Source organism: Colobus angolensis, unplaced genomic scaffold (genome assembly GCF_000951035.1).
Source record: "Colobus angolensis palliatus isolate OR3802 unplaced genomic scaffold, Cang.pa_1.0 Scaffold28, whole genome shotgun sequence".
Classification (NCBI taxonomy): Eukaryota; Metazoa; Chordata; class Mammalia; order Primates; family Cercopithecidae; genus Colobus; species Colobus angolensis.
This window is the reverse complement of record NW_012116043.1, coordinates 2,299,099-2,314,051: the sequence shown is the minus strand read 5'-3', so window position 1 is coordinate 2,314,051 and position 14,953 is coordinate 2,299,099. Positions and strand designations below refer to the sequence as shown.

At 40.4% G+C, this 14,953-nt stretch overlaps 1 protein-coding gene across 1 annotated transcript in view; it reads left to right on the top strand.

Annotated features, from left to right (window-relative positions):
• Nucleotides 1-14,953, top strand: part of TMEM132B (transmembrane protein 132B) — a 321,710-nt gene that overhangs the window by 257,713 nt on the left and 49,044 nt on the right. The window lies entirely within an intron of this gene.

Below are 14,953 nucleotides of genomic sequence, written 5' to 3'. Positions count from 1 at the left end.
GCACCCTTTGGAGAGATCCTCTCAGTCTGTGGAGTTGTCACACAGTCTTCCTTCAGAGTACAGGAAACATTGAATGATTTTTAGGGAGAATCTTGCAGGGCTCACCAAAGATCTTTGTGCCTTGGAACCATGAGTTAGATAAGGGAAAAATGTGAATTTAGAAAGATGTAAATTATGGTAATATCCAAACAAACGAACTTATTTGGCCTATGATTGTATGACTTTTGGGGGACAGTATCAGAGGACATACATGATTTTGAAAATCTGGAACCTTGGCCTAATCTGGCAAGATTAAAAGAGATAAATGTAAAATTTCAAGTTGACAGCTATAGTAGTCTCTCTTTATCTGTGGTTTCACTTTCTATGGTTTCATTTAACTGTGGTCAACCACGGTGCAAAAATGTTAAATGAAAAATTTCAGAAAGAAGCAATTCATGTTTTAAATTGCGAACTGTTCTGAGTATTGTGAAGAAATCTTGAGTCTTCCTGCTCTATCCCACCTGGGATGTAACTCATGCCTTTGTCTGGGATATCCATGCTGTAGACACCACCCACCTCTGAGTCATTTAGTAGCTGCCTGGGTGATCAAATAGACTGTCACGGTATCACAGTGCTTGTGTTCAAGTCGCCCTTATGTTATTTACAAATGACCCCAAAGTACAAGAGTAGTGATGCTGGCAATTCGGATAGGCCAACAAGAAGTCATACAGTGCTTCTTTTAAGTGAAAAGGTGAGAGTTCTTGACTTAAGAAGGAAAGGAAAAAGTCATATGCTGAGGTTACTAAGATCTACAGTCAGAGTGAATCTTCTATCCATGAAATCGTGATGAAGGAAAAAACGTTCATGGTAGTTTTGCTGTCGCATCTCAAACTGCAAAAGTAAAGGCCACAGTGTGTGATAAATTCTTCATTAAAATGTGAAAAGACATTAAATTTAGGTGGAAGACATGGACAGATGTCTTCTGTCCTGATGTTGTTCTGATGGATGACAACCTGATTCAGTTCTATCTGTGGTTTCAGGCATCCACTGGGGGTCTTAGAATATATTACCCTTGGATGGGAGGAGACTGGAAGACTGCTGTACTTTTAGGTTAGAAAAAAAAAAAACAAGTACAAGATTGCGTGTGTGTGTGTGTGTGTGTGTGTGTGTGCGCGCGTGCGCGAGTGCATACATGCAAGAAGCCTTGGTGTTTTTATCAGTGTTGGGATCCAGTGAGTCAACTGTTTGATGAGGCTGCTACAGGTTGATTTTCATTAGCATGAATGGGTGTGTGACTCAGAGCAGAGGTCACAGGCAGGCAGTCTGCAGACCAGATCTGACCCAGAAGTGTGTGGGGGATGTGGAGAGGGTTTGCGTAGTTTAAAAATTTTTACTTAATTTGTTGCCCCCACATAAAAGTTGGCAAGTTCACACAGAAATCTGGATTTACAGCTTCTTATAAAAAATCACAGAACCAGGTGGTCCTGGGTCCCCATGATTTCCTGTGAACCTCTTCTGGAGTTGAAGAGAGGATGCTCCTTTGCGTAACACCTGTGCCCTCCAGCTCACCGTGGTCTCCACCACTCCTTTTTGTCCTTCACATGGAGGCTAAAGAGCATTTGTCATTTCTTGTCACACTTGTGCTCCTAGTTTTTGATAGTGAATTTCAGAGGAAGGTGAGATATTTTTTGTACCCCAGTCTCTAAAAACAAATAAGCAACAAATGATGGACTTCACTCTCTCACTCTGATGGAGAATTCTGTATCTTTCTAGGCCATAAGAAGAACAATAAAAAATCAGGTTGTGCTCTGCCAAAAAGTGTCCAGGAGGCTGAGGACTCTTGAAATCAAATCACAGGAAAAATGATTGAAGGAAGTGTGAGTGTTAAGCCTACTGATGAGAAGAAAAGGCTCAGGGGTGAGGTGGAGAGGGAGACATGACAACTTTTTGTAAGTCTTTCAAGGGCCATCATGTGGAAGATGCAGTAGCTTTGTGCTTTTTATATTCCAAGAGTGGAAGTTGAAAGGCACCATTTTTAGCTCCATATAAAGAAAAAGACTGCAGAGGTAGTGAGTTCTTCGGTTGAGCTTCCAGATGTGTGATGTTGGTAAAGATCCTGACTCCACCTTCCTTACTGTTTGACCTTAGGCAAATTACTTACCATCTCTGAGCCTAGTTTCCTTATCTATAAAATGGGGATGATAATGATACAGTGGACACGTACTTTTCTAGAGATTTGTTCTAAAGTCATGGCATATGGCAGAACTAACAATAATCAAACTAATCCCTAATCCTTGAAAATCCCCAGTCTCACTGGGTTGTCCAGGCTGGAGTGCAGTGGTGTGATCTTGGCTCACTGCAGCCTTGACCTCCCAGGCTCAAGTGATCCTCCCACCTCAGCCTCCCAAGGAGCTGCAACTACAGGCTCCCACCACCATGCCAGGCTAATTTTTGTATTTTTTTATAGAGACAGGGTTTTGCCGTGTTGCCCAGGCTGGTCTCCAACTACTGGACTCAAGTGATCCACCTGCCTCAGCCTCCCGAAGTGCTGAGATTACAGGCATGAGCCACCACACCCCGCTACACCTGGGTTTTTAGAAGTGCAAAAGACAGTTGATTTTTTTTTAAATGTTTTCCTGGCATTTGAGCTGAGGGCACATTTTCAGGAGCAGTCAAGGGCAAGGTTTTAAAGGGAGTTTTGAGGGAAGTCTAGGTAAGTAACATTTGGGCACATTTGAAGATAAATTTCACACTCATTCTATTCTTTTATGTCTTCTGGTGGAAATCTTGTCAGATAGTAATCTTAAGTTATTCTGTGCACTTGTAATTGAATTGCTAAATCTATGTGTGATAAAAAGCCCAATGTGGAGTTTAGAGGATGATTAAATAAGAATGTATATCTAGAAAAAGTCACGTAGTACTTGACCTATAATATATCAATACATATTATATCTATACCCATGCACCTGCATATTTATATACATATGCACATGTGGATATAAGTGTGCAGGTGAATGGGTATAGATATAATATATATTGATATATTGAAATATCCAAAATATTGTTTGGATATTTGTCTCTAAGCTATGTTTAGATATTTGGGCCTCTGTATTATTTTGTTCTCACATTGCTATAAAGAAATACCCGAGACTGGGTAATTTATAAAGAAAAGAGGTTTAATTGGCTCATGGTTTCACAGGCTATACAGGAAGCATGGTTCTGATCTGCTCAGCTTCTGGGGAGGCCTTAGGAAACTTACAGCCATAGCAGAAGATGAAGGAGGAGCAGACACATCTTACATGGCAGGAGCAGGAGTAAGCAGGACAGAGGAAGGTGCCACACACTTTTAAATGACCAGATCTCATGAGAACTCACTCACCATCTATCGCGAGGACAGTACCAAGTGGGATGGTGCTGAATCATTCATGAGAAATCTGCCCCCATGATCCAATCACCTTCTACCAGGCTCCACCTCCAACATTAGGGATTACAATTCAACATGAGATTTGGTAGGGACACAGATCCAAACCATATCAGCCTCCAGATTTCATGTTGAGATGTAATCCCCAGTGGTGGAGGTGGGGCCTGGTGGGAGGTGTTTGAGTCGTAGGTGCGGATCCCTCAGGAGTGGCTTAGTACCGTTCCCTTGGTGATGAGTGAGTTCACATGAGACCTGGTTGTTTAAAAGCGTGTGGTACCTCCTCACTCCCTCTCTGACCATGTGAGCCACCTGCTCCCCCTTTGCCTTCTGCCATGATTGTAAGCTTCCTGAGGTCCTCACTAGAAGCAGACGTGGGTACCGTGAGCCAGTTAAACCGCTTTTCTGTCTAAATTACCCAGCCTCAGGGATTTATTTATAGCAGTGCAAGAATGGCCTAACACAACATCCACATTCATATCCATGAATGTTAACTGCTACTTGAATGTAAGGTCCATAATAACTATGACTATGTCTGTTTTACTAACTATTCTATTCCCAATCCTAAGCAAAGTATCTGGAACACAGTAAATATTTGTGGAATATATGAATGAATGAATGCTAGAGCTTCCCAGAGATGGAACAAGATACTATGCACAAATGGCTGTTACGTCGTTATTGGAACATTGCCAGTGAATTTTCTGTTACTGAAAATCTTCAAAGAGGTAGAAGGTTCCCTGTAGTCAAAGGGATTTGGCATCAGGTAAAGACTTGGGCCCGATTCTATAATCCAAATCGTTTTCTGTTCTCATGGAACTTCACAAATATTTCCTAATCATCCACTTGTAGAGGGCAATATATAAACAGCTTTGGGAGATACAAAGGTGGAATGCATATGATTTCTATCCATAGGAGCTTACTACAGCTAATGAGTATTAATAGGTAACATTTATTGAGCATTTATTAAGTACCGGGTATCATAATAAGAGCATTAGAAGTGTTGACCCATTTTATCTTCACAACAAGCTTTTAAGACGGGTAATACTGCTATTCAAAGTTTATACACGAGGAAATGGCAGCTAGAAGGTGCTCTAGCTCAAGTTCTAGTGGACATAGGGGTCAGAGTTCCCACCTAGGAAGTCAGCCCCAGATCCTATGACCTCAACCTCTGCACATCTAAAATTGTCATTCTGGAAGGTTATGTAGGACATTGTGTGTATGCACGCACGTGCGTGTGTGTGTGTGTGTGTGTGTGTGTGTGTGTGTTGGGGTGGGGAGTGGTGCGCTGGTGTTTCTATGAGCTAGTAGCCAAATATCATTCCTATGATTTTCCCATCAGGGAATCAATTGATAGTGGACTTTTTTTGAATTTGTAAAAGATGTATTTTCATTTTTTAATCCATATCACCTGGAACAACATGTATCTTACAGTTCTGGAGGTCAGAAGTCTAAAATAGGTCAGTAGGGCTGCATTCCTTCTGGAAGCTCTAGGGGAGAATCTGTTTCTTTGCCTTTTCCAGCTTCTAAAGGCCATGTGTATTTCTTGGCTGTGAAGCTGTGAACCCTTCCTCAGTTTTCAAAGCCAGCAGGGTAGCATCTCCAGCTCTCTCTCTCTCTTCCCCACGTGGCTAATTCCATCATCACATCTCCTTCTCTGACTCTGACCCTGCTGCCTCCCTCTTACAAAGATCCTTGTGATTACTTTGGGATCCTTGATTACCTCTTACAAGATAACCCATATCAAGATCCGTAACTTAATGATATCTGTGACGTCCTTCTGACACAGGTATTATTTCCTAGAACTGTTACCACAAACTTGATGCCTTAAACCAATAGAAATTTGTCCTCCCACAGTTCTGGAGGTCAGAAATCTGAAATCAAGGTGTCAGCAGGACTCCAGTCCCTCCAAAGGCTCTAGAGGAGAATTGTCCCTTGCCTCTTCCAGCTTCTGGTAGCCCTGGGTGTTCCTTGACTTGTGGCAGCATCACTGTAATCTCTGCCTCTGTGGTTGCATGGTCCCTGTGTCTCTGTATGACTGTCTTTTCTTATAAGGGTACCTGTCATTGGATTTAGGGGCCATCCTAATTCAGGATGGTCTCTTCTTGAGATCATTGAAATTGCATCTGCAAATACCCTTTTTCTAAATAAGATCACATTCACAGGTGCTGGGGGTTTGGACTTGGCCATATCTTTTTTGAGGGGCTACAGTTCAACCCACCCTACTGTGTAAGGTAGATATTCTCAGGTTCTGGGGTTTAGGACACAGACATCTTCTCGGGGGAGGTGACTTTATGCTGCCTGCCACAGTGTGCATTCTTTTCTTACTGAGTCATTTTTAAGGTCTTTGGAAAAAGAAAATGCAATGTTCATATTATAATTATGATTTAATCTTTATGTGTCTATCTTTTTGACTTCAGGATGGCTTCATGTTTTCATGCATTTGCAGTTGTATTGTTTGTAACTGAATTGTGGTTTTCAGAACCACAGAAGCCAGTCATGTATCTTCAGTGGGGGATGAACTCTTTCATGCTTGCAGATAAATAAGTATAAGCTCACATGCATCTTGAAGATGATGCTTCCCAACTTATGGCTGCAATAATTAAGTTTCCGGCCTTCTAGTATCACTGGATCTGAAATAATGAGATATTAAATGGCTAAAAAAGGATATTAATATTTTAAAGCCTTCCCTGTCCCAGGGGAGGACTTTGTTTCCAAGCTTGGTCTGTGATGGGTAAGGTAAGGCAGTAGATGTCAGAAAAAAAAAATATAAAGTTTTTGCTGTTTGCTAAGCAGTGTGTGGGGAGCTGGTCACTAGATAAAGCCTGATGGAAAACATCAGCATCTTCCAGACAGTGGCTGCATTTCTTGGGGTAATGTGCAGCAACTCCAAAACTCTGTATGATCAAAGTTTCCTTAAGTGGCTGTGTTTACAGAGAGGGTAAGATGAAATGTGGATGTGTGCTGAATGTGGTCCTTAGAGAGGCGCACCTGAACTGATGTCACTGAGCAGCATACGTTACTATTCAGGTAGAGGAAACTGAACAAGCATGGTAGGTAGTGGGATCTAAGGCAGGAACAAGTGGAATTTCTGCGTTGGTGAGTATTGTTTTTGTTTTTGTTGTAGCAAGTAACAGAAACCCAAATCCAGCTGCCTAAGACTAATCTGAATTTTACTTAGAGGAACATATAGAAAAATTCAAAAGTGATTTAAGGCTATTTCTTTCCCCTTTAGCAACACTTGACAAAAATTCATGTAAAAAAACACCATTATTCTATTTCTAGGCATGAATTTCCTTTCCTTTGCCCATCACTGGAGCTGTGTAGCTAAGAATAAGTTGTCAGGCAGTTTGGATGTTATTGCCTAATTTTGTCCTTCTTTATGCTGGTAATTTGGACTTTTATTGTTTTGTTCTAATTGGAGATGTGTCATATATTTCCTGTTGGCCAGGGATAGATATTGCTGCATTCTCAACCTTTTGTTCCTGTCAGCCTCATTATGATTGCAGTATTAATTAGATCATTTGTTCATTTCTGTCTTTGGCATCTCTAATTAAGAACCAACATTCTGGAATTGTTTCTGCATAATTCAGGGAAATCTTGGAATGAGCCAGTGTAAACCTGCAAGCCTCCCAGTTCCACCTGCCCACATGGCCATGTACTTCCTTCTCTTCTCTTCTAGAAGCCTTTCATCTAGTCTTCTCCATCCAGGTCCTGCTTAGGTCTGAGGTTAGGGTATTACTAGATAATTGACCTGTGAAAGTGTCTGGGATATCAGGCCTGATCCGGTATGGCCCTAGGGTCTTCTGTCTCCCAGAGACATACTTATTTTGTGTTAAGTAGGAGGGAAGCAGACTCTCATTCATGTTTGGGTACTTGGTTCACAATTTAAACTCCTGCCATGCAGCTTTGATGGTTGAAAAAATATGTCACCTTATATTCAAGTTCATTTGGTTTTCCTGAAGAAGCTCAAATTAAACAAATTTTTAATTATAAGATGTAGACACAGGTATGAATGGATCTAGGTACAAAGGCAATGTGTTGAAGCTACTGCCACCCTCTACTATTTTTCTTTGTAACAGTTTTATAGAGGTGTAATAGTCAGTAAACTTCACATATTAAAGTGTACAATTTGGTTAGTTTTGACAATTTCACAAGTGTGAAATTATCACCAAAATCAAAATAGTGAACATATCCGTAACTTCCGAACTTTCTTCATGTCCCTTTATGACCTCCTCTCTTCTGCCCCTCTCCACTTGTTCTCAGATAACCATTCATCTTCTTTTCCTCACTGAAGATTTTCATTTTATAAAGTCTTATGCAAATAGAGTCATAATATATGCTCCCTGTCTTTCCTTATTTGCTCTGGCTTCTTCCACCCAGTTTAATTTGACATTCACCCATGTTATGTGTAACAATAATTCATTCCTTTTTATTACTGAGTAGTATTCCACTATTTGAATATATCACTAATTATCAATCTATTGATGGACATCTGGGTTGTTTCTAATTTGGGGATCTTACAACTGATGCTGCTATAAACATTGATGCCAGCCTTTGTCTGAATATAGTGTTCACTTCTCAGGAGCAGAAAAGTTGTATACTGGTAAGGGTATTTTTAACTTTTTAAGAAGCTGCCAAACTGTTTTCTAAAGTGGTTACACCATTTTACTTTCCCACTATCAGGATTTGAGAGTCCTATTACCTCCACGTCTTGGCCAACACTTAGTATGATTAGTCTTTTTAATATTAGCCTTCCTATTAGGTTTATAGAAGTTTGTAATTTTGGTTTTAATTTGCATTTCCTTAGTGATTAATGATATTGAGCATCTTTTCAGTGTGCCATTTTGCCATCTACTGATTTTGGTGAAGTTGCTGTTTAAATCTTTTAAATTTTAAAAGATTTACATTTTAAAAGGTTTTTAAAAGATTTACATTTTAAAAGGTTATTTTAAAAACATTATTGAGTCTTGAGAGTTGTTTTTATATTCTGGATACAAGTATGTTATCCAATATGCGATTTGAAAATATGTTGTATTTGAAAATATGTTATTCCAGATTGTGGTTTGTCTTTTCATGCCCTAATAGGGTCTTTAGAGGAGCAGAAGTTTTTCATTTTGATGAGGTTGAATTTATCAATTTTTTTCAACCTCATGGGCTCCCACCGTGCCTGTTGAGCTCAGTGTTGTCAGGAAACGTCAGCTAGAAGAATGAATGGATACCATTCCCATGGACAAACAAAAGGCATGACGATAACTCAGTGTAGCTCAGCCTTTCCTTAGAGTCAACCTCTTCCTACTCAGTTCTCTCCCACGTGCATGTATTGAGCAAGTGCTATTGAGAGGCAGTTTTGATGTCATGGAAGTTGTGTTATAATGTGCCGGTTTATTGCCCTGTTGAGCTGTCTTTGCCCTTAGCTGGCAGCTTCGTGAAGGGGGAAGGACCTATTGATCTTCCTCATTAGTTCTTCCCATCCCTAGCACTGCACCTGGCATGAGCAGGTGCTCTATGAATAGAATTGAAAGCAGGCTAATGGTGGAGCATATTGGTGCCAGCAATTGATGTCGCTGCTCGTGGACAGTGGGGGCTTCAGAGTCCAGTGGGTGTGGGATTTAAACCTACCTCAGCCATCACTCTCCAGGGAATTTTGGGAAATTTTCTTTTCAAAATGAACCTCAGAGACAGACTTTGTATGTGATAATAACTAGCATTTATTGAGCATTTGCTATGCGCTCATAAGCTCTTCACATTTATCAATTCATATATTGGGTTGGTGCAAAAGTAACTGCAGTTTCTGCTGTCAAAAGAAAAAAAAAGGGCAAAAACTGCAATTACTTTTGCACCAACCAATGATACTCAAAATAATCCTGTGAGGCCTGATTATGAGGATCCATATTGTACAGACAAGATACCTGATGCACAGGGAAGTTAGTCACTGTCACCTAAATGGAGATCGCCTAGCTGGTTAGTGCCAGGGCTGGGATTTGAACCTGGGCAGCTCTTGCAAAAGAGTCCAGCAGGCTCTAGACCACTGCATTAAAGAGAGTGAAATTTCACATTGAACCCAGCCCCAGTGGAGCAATTTCATGCTTATTTCCCGGGGTGGCTTTTTTTTTTTTCTTCCTACTCTTGGACTGTCCACAAACTAACTTATTTTAAACATTACCCTGAGTGGTTAAGATTACTTTTCACAGACAAAAACATGTCCTCTTTCTCTTAAATATTTCAAATGTCCACAGAGAAACTCACTCATGTCAGGAACTAATGAGCATAAAAAGAATGAAACAGGAGGTAGAACTCCTTTTTCCAGCCAAGAATTACTTGTACTAACAGAGGTGTGATGGGCATAGCTAAGAGACTCTTAGAGTCTCCCATGTTCTCCCCAGATACTCAGGGGGTTTAGAATGAGCAGTTTATTAGTGTTTTATTGATTTATATCACTAAACGGATATGGACTTTCAGAAAGTCACACTGCCTTTTGCAGCTGGTGGTAATAAAGATTCTGTCTCAGCTGAAAACAATGGGATGAGCCTTCTCGGGGGTAGACTAAGTGGATTACACAGCCTCCTATTAAACGAATGTGTGCTTCTCCTTTCCATTCCATTGTCAAGAGGGGTGGGCTTCCAGAAGTGAAAGGTCATTTCTACTTATATACCCAATTTATTCCTTCTATTCTGACTACATTTTCTAAACTGCTCCTTATTTGCCATCCAGACATTCAACATTTAACTTGAAATGCTAAGAGAAAAATCTTAGCTCTAAAATCACTTTGTCTGATTTTCTATTCCTCCTTGCAATGTTGGATCAGCCTTAAAGGGCCCCTCCTCAAAATGTTTCCTGTGTTTATTACCACTTCTAAAGTCCAGTTTAGCAAGCCTTTTTTAAAGAGTAAAGGCCTCAGCCCCAAGTGATTGCCATGATAAAAATCATCTTTTGATGCCCTGAACTACTGAACATGTTCTGTCCTCAAGAATGTCAACCGTGTCATTCTCCAGACTATATGTTCCTGAGAACAGAGAGATCAATAAGTATTTCAAGCAATTTCTTGACATCCTTTGTGTCTAACAAATGACAAACATTTGAGTTACAGTCTGATTTCTTTTCACAGAAGCACAGTTGTAGGCAGAGCCCTAGATGGCTATGTGCTGAGACATCTGTGTCTGAAGGCCACGTGTAGGCCCAGTGAGTTCCCATGTGCTTTTATTGAAAGCATCCCTAGGTGACAAAATAACACTGAAGACCCTGCAGGAGTTGCCAGCTCTGATACTAGAGCATGCACCGTGGCTCTGGCTGGGAGAGATGGGACTTTGGCCAGGCACATGGAGTGAAAGAATTTTGGTTTCATAAATAAGTCATGTATAATAAAGAAGACAGCATATTTACAATTCCTGTTAGAGTTTCTGGCACAGAATATGCAATCTATAATGGTTAATATTCATTGTTACAATTATTACTTGGTCTTAAAGTATCTTCTAATTGTTTTCATGTTAAATAGATTGTGTTCCCAACAGAAAAGTTGATAAAAAACCCACTGGCTGGGTGTCCTAAGGCTGGGTTTCAGCTCCTGCCTTGCCATTTTCGTGCTGTGTTACGTAGCTGAGTACTTAATGTGCCTGCTTTCTGGTTGCTCATCTCTTGGATAGGTGTGGAGGCACTTGGCCTGCCTCCCTCAAAAAGACACTTGTAATTTCTAACTCTCTTAGAACTGCACGGAGAATTCCTCCTCAAACCTATCAGTGCATGTTGTGTAACAATAAATCAGCATGAGCAAGCAGGCACTGTATCTATCTTTGTATATTACAGCACTGGGCTCATTGTATGTATTCAAAAATACTAAATTCATAAGTGTTGTTTTCATTTTTAAAGAAATCACTCAATGAGATCTCTCAACGTTTTACAGGTTGTTCTTTCTTTTCAGCAACTTCATAAGAGATAGAGATGGAGAATTCAGATTTGTCCAATGCCTGCCAGGTGCCTGTCATTCCCCTCCAGTGTCCTTTGCACTGGCTATTTCAAGTAGAGGTCACAGTGACCTCTTCAGATATCAGGAATATTTTCTCCATTGCTAAGGCTTGGAGAGTTAGGTGTCCAAGGTCATGCAGGTATGAATCAAGGAACATGAAGCTTGAGTCCAGGTTCACCTCATTCCACAATCTGTATTTTACTGTGTGCTGCCACCATAAATGTGATCTGTAGAATTTAGTAAAGACTTAATGAATCCTAAGGATTCTGAATTGGGAATGGGAATGGGAATGGGAATGGGAATGGGAACGTGAATTATACAAGTAAAGCTAGAGAACTGCTATGATGAAGGAAGCTGTGGTTGATTAGAGCCCTAGAAGGAAACTCTGGCCCTCTAGAAATGTCGATAGCACTGCATAAAGAAACTGAAATCGTTGCCTTGACCCAGCAATCACACGCCATTATTTTAATGAAGATGAAGTGAACACACAGAACAACACAGATGGGATACATTGAGGAAAGGAAGTCTTTCACTGCTAATAAAGATTTCTCTTCAGACTGAATCTGTAAGAGGTGACACATGTTCATTGAACATGGAATGTGGAATCATTGAAAACAACCTGCCCCAATCCACAAAAGTTCAGGGACCACGGCCTGTGGGACAGCAGCAACAAAGTCATGATACTATCACTGAGGAAGGGTCTTTAAATGTAAATCAATAGACCATCTACAACTTGCCTAAAACATGAATTCTTTACAGAGTCATCTCAGTAAGTTGGGGCTAATAGCCCCAAGCATGCCAAGAGTTATTCAAAGATGGGACTGGGACACCTAGAAAGATAGAAACAAATCAATATAGAAAAGGTGCCAACGAAAATCAATGGGCAAATGAAAATGAGTTCTTTCAGATGAAAACTTTCCCTTAGTAGGATGGATGTTTTGTGGGGTTGATATGCAAACCTTACATGATGATTGCCGCATGCAAAGGGGCTGAGCATTGCACCTCAGAGTCTGAGGTAAAGATGTATTAATCATGACTGCTGGTTATGAGTGCTGAGGTTGAACTACCTCAAATTCCCCAAATAGAGGGGGTATGCTGGTTCTTAGAAGCAACTTGGGGGAAGGCTGGGGTCTTGAGGATGGCAGGAACCAGAAAATGGATCTATGCCAGGATACTTTGTGTTTCTTGTTTCCATGAATCAATTTCCTTCTTTCAGACCAGCTTATCCTTAAAGCAGTGATCACAGTCATAATCAGCTTCAAGTCACATCTGTACATCCTTGTAGTGAAGAGCAACATAGTTTGACTGTGTTCCCACCCAAATCTCATCTTGAATTATAGCTCCCATAATCCTCATGTGTCATAGGAGGGACCTAGTGGGAGTTAACTGAATCAGGGGTGTGGGTTTTCCCCATGCTCTTCTGATGATACAGAATAAGTCTCACGAGATCTGATTGTTTTATAAAGGGCAGTTCCCCTGCACACTTCTCTTGCTTGCTGCCGTGTAAGATGTGCCTTTGCTCCTTCTTCGCCTTCTGCCATGATTGTGGGGCCTCCCCAGCCATGTGGAACTGTGAGTCCATTAAACCTCTTTTGCTTTATAAATTACCCAGTCTCAGGTATGTCTTTGTTAGCAGTGTGAGAATGGATTAATACAGGGAGGAAAAAATCTTTCCAACCATCTTTGTTGAAAAATTTTTGGGGAAGGGCCCTAGCCAGCTTAACATAAATCTGACTCCTATGCTCCCTGTGTGGCCTATGGTGAGAATTGAGGGTGGGGATTGGTTGGTGAGTGGTGTGGGATGTGCGAGAACTGAATGATCATGCTTGGGTCTCATGCTCATTCTGTGGGCAGGGATTCAGGACAAAATAAAGAAGTAGTAGAAATTGCTTGGGAAATCAGTGAAGCAAGATCCCTTCTGCAGGAGTTTTTGTTTTAGATGTTAAAGGTTCGAATGTGTTCTCAAACTTAACCATTGAGTCTGGGAAATCTGGAGAAAGAGGCATTGTCTGAGTTACCTGGGCCTTTTTTTTTCAGAATTCAACTGTGGTAGGGAAGTAAGCTTAGCACTGGGAATGACTGTACTCTATTTGGTGAGTTGGGGAGAACTTACTGTTGGTCTTGATGATTACATAGCAGTTCACCAGGTAGTCGATTAAAAGAAATGTCCTCTTGGTAGAAGTCAACAAAAACACAGCTCTCTGGCAGAGGTCATAGGGATGAGTTAGGAGGCGACAGTGGATAGACAGGTGGGGGCTAGATTTTGATGGCTATTTCAGCCAAGGTAAGGAGTTTGGGTTTTATCCTATCATCATTGGAGGATTTTATTTTATAGAGTGAGAATTTTAGAAAATTAACTGAAAATAAATATGATTTTAGCAATAGTATGAGGGATGAATTGGAGGGAGGAAAGAGCCTTTGAAGAATTCTCTTCTGTCTCTCCAAGACACAAAAAACATTGGACTAGTTAAGGGAACCCAATAAGAAATATGAGATAATATAGTTGAAAAGACTCAGCAGAAATAGAACTATGTCATCATCCATCACAAGTCCACTCTTTCCTTCACCTCTGACCAGTCCCTGCTTTGACTCTCTCCATTCCACTTTTCCGTTTCTTTTGTACCACTTGCCACTGGCTGACATTACTATACTGTGTTTATTTATTGACTTGTTTACATGTTGATCTGTTTGCTTGTCAACTTGTTATTTGTTCATCTGTCTCTCACAGTAGAAAGTGAGACCCGTGAGAGTAGAGTCCATTGTTTACATCTGCATCCACAGCATCTAATCCTGGGCATATTAACTGAGTAAACGAATAAATGTGAATCTTTTTGCCTATTGATCGATTTGTTCAATTTTTCAAGGCAGCATTTAATGAATGCCCACTTTGTTCAATGTAATAAATCGAGCTTTCACATTTGGTGTTTGGGCATTTTCTGTCCCATGTTCCACATTATTATGTGAAATGACATCATGTCTAAATTGACGAGCAACAAAATAAAGGGATGGAGGAAAATTTACCAAGCAAATGTAAAGAAAAAAAAAAGCAGGGGTTGCAATCCTAATCTCTAACAAAACAGACTTTAAATGAACAAAGATAAAAAAAGACAAAGAAGGGCATTACATCATGGTAAAGGGATCAGTTCAACAAGAAGAACAAACTATCCTAAATATATATGCATCCAATACAGGAGCACTCAGATTCATAAAACAAGTTCTTAAAACCTACAAAGAGATTTAGACTCCCACACAATAATAGTGGGAGACTTTAACACCCCACTGTCAATAATAGACAGATCAATGAGACAGAAAGTTAACAAGGATATGCAGGACTTGAACTCAGCTCTGGATCAAGTGGATCTAATAGACATCTACAGAACTCCCCACCCCAAATCAACAGAATATACATTCTCCTCAGTGCCACATAGCACTTATTATAAAATCAACCACATACCAATGACTTTCTTCACAGAATTGGAAAAAACTGCTTTGAAGTTCATATGGAACCAAAAAAGAGCCTGCATTGCCAAGACAATCCTAAGTCAAAAGAACAAAGCTGGAGGCATCATGCTACCTGACTTCAAACTATACTACAA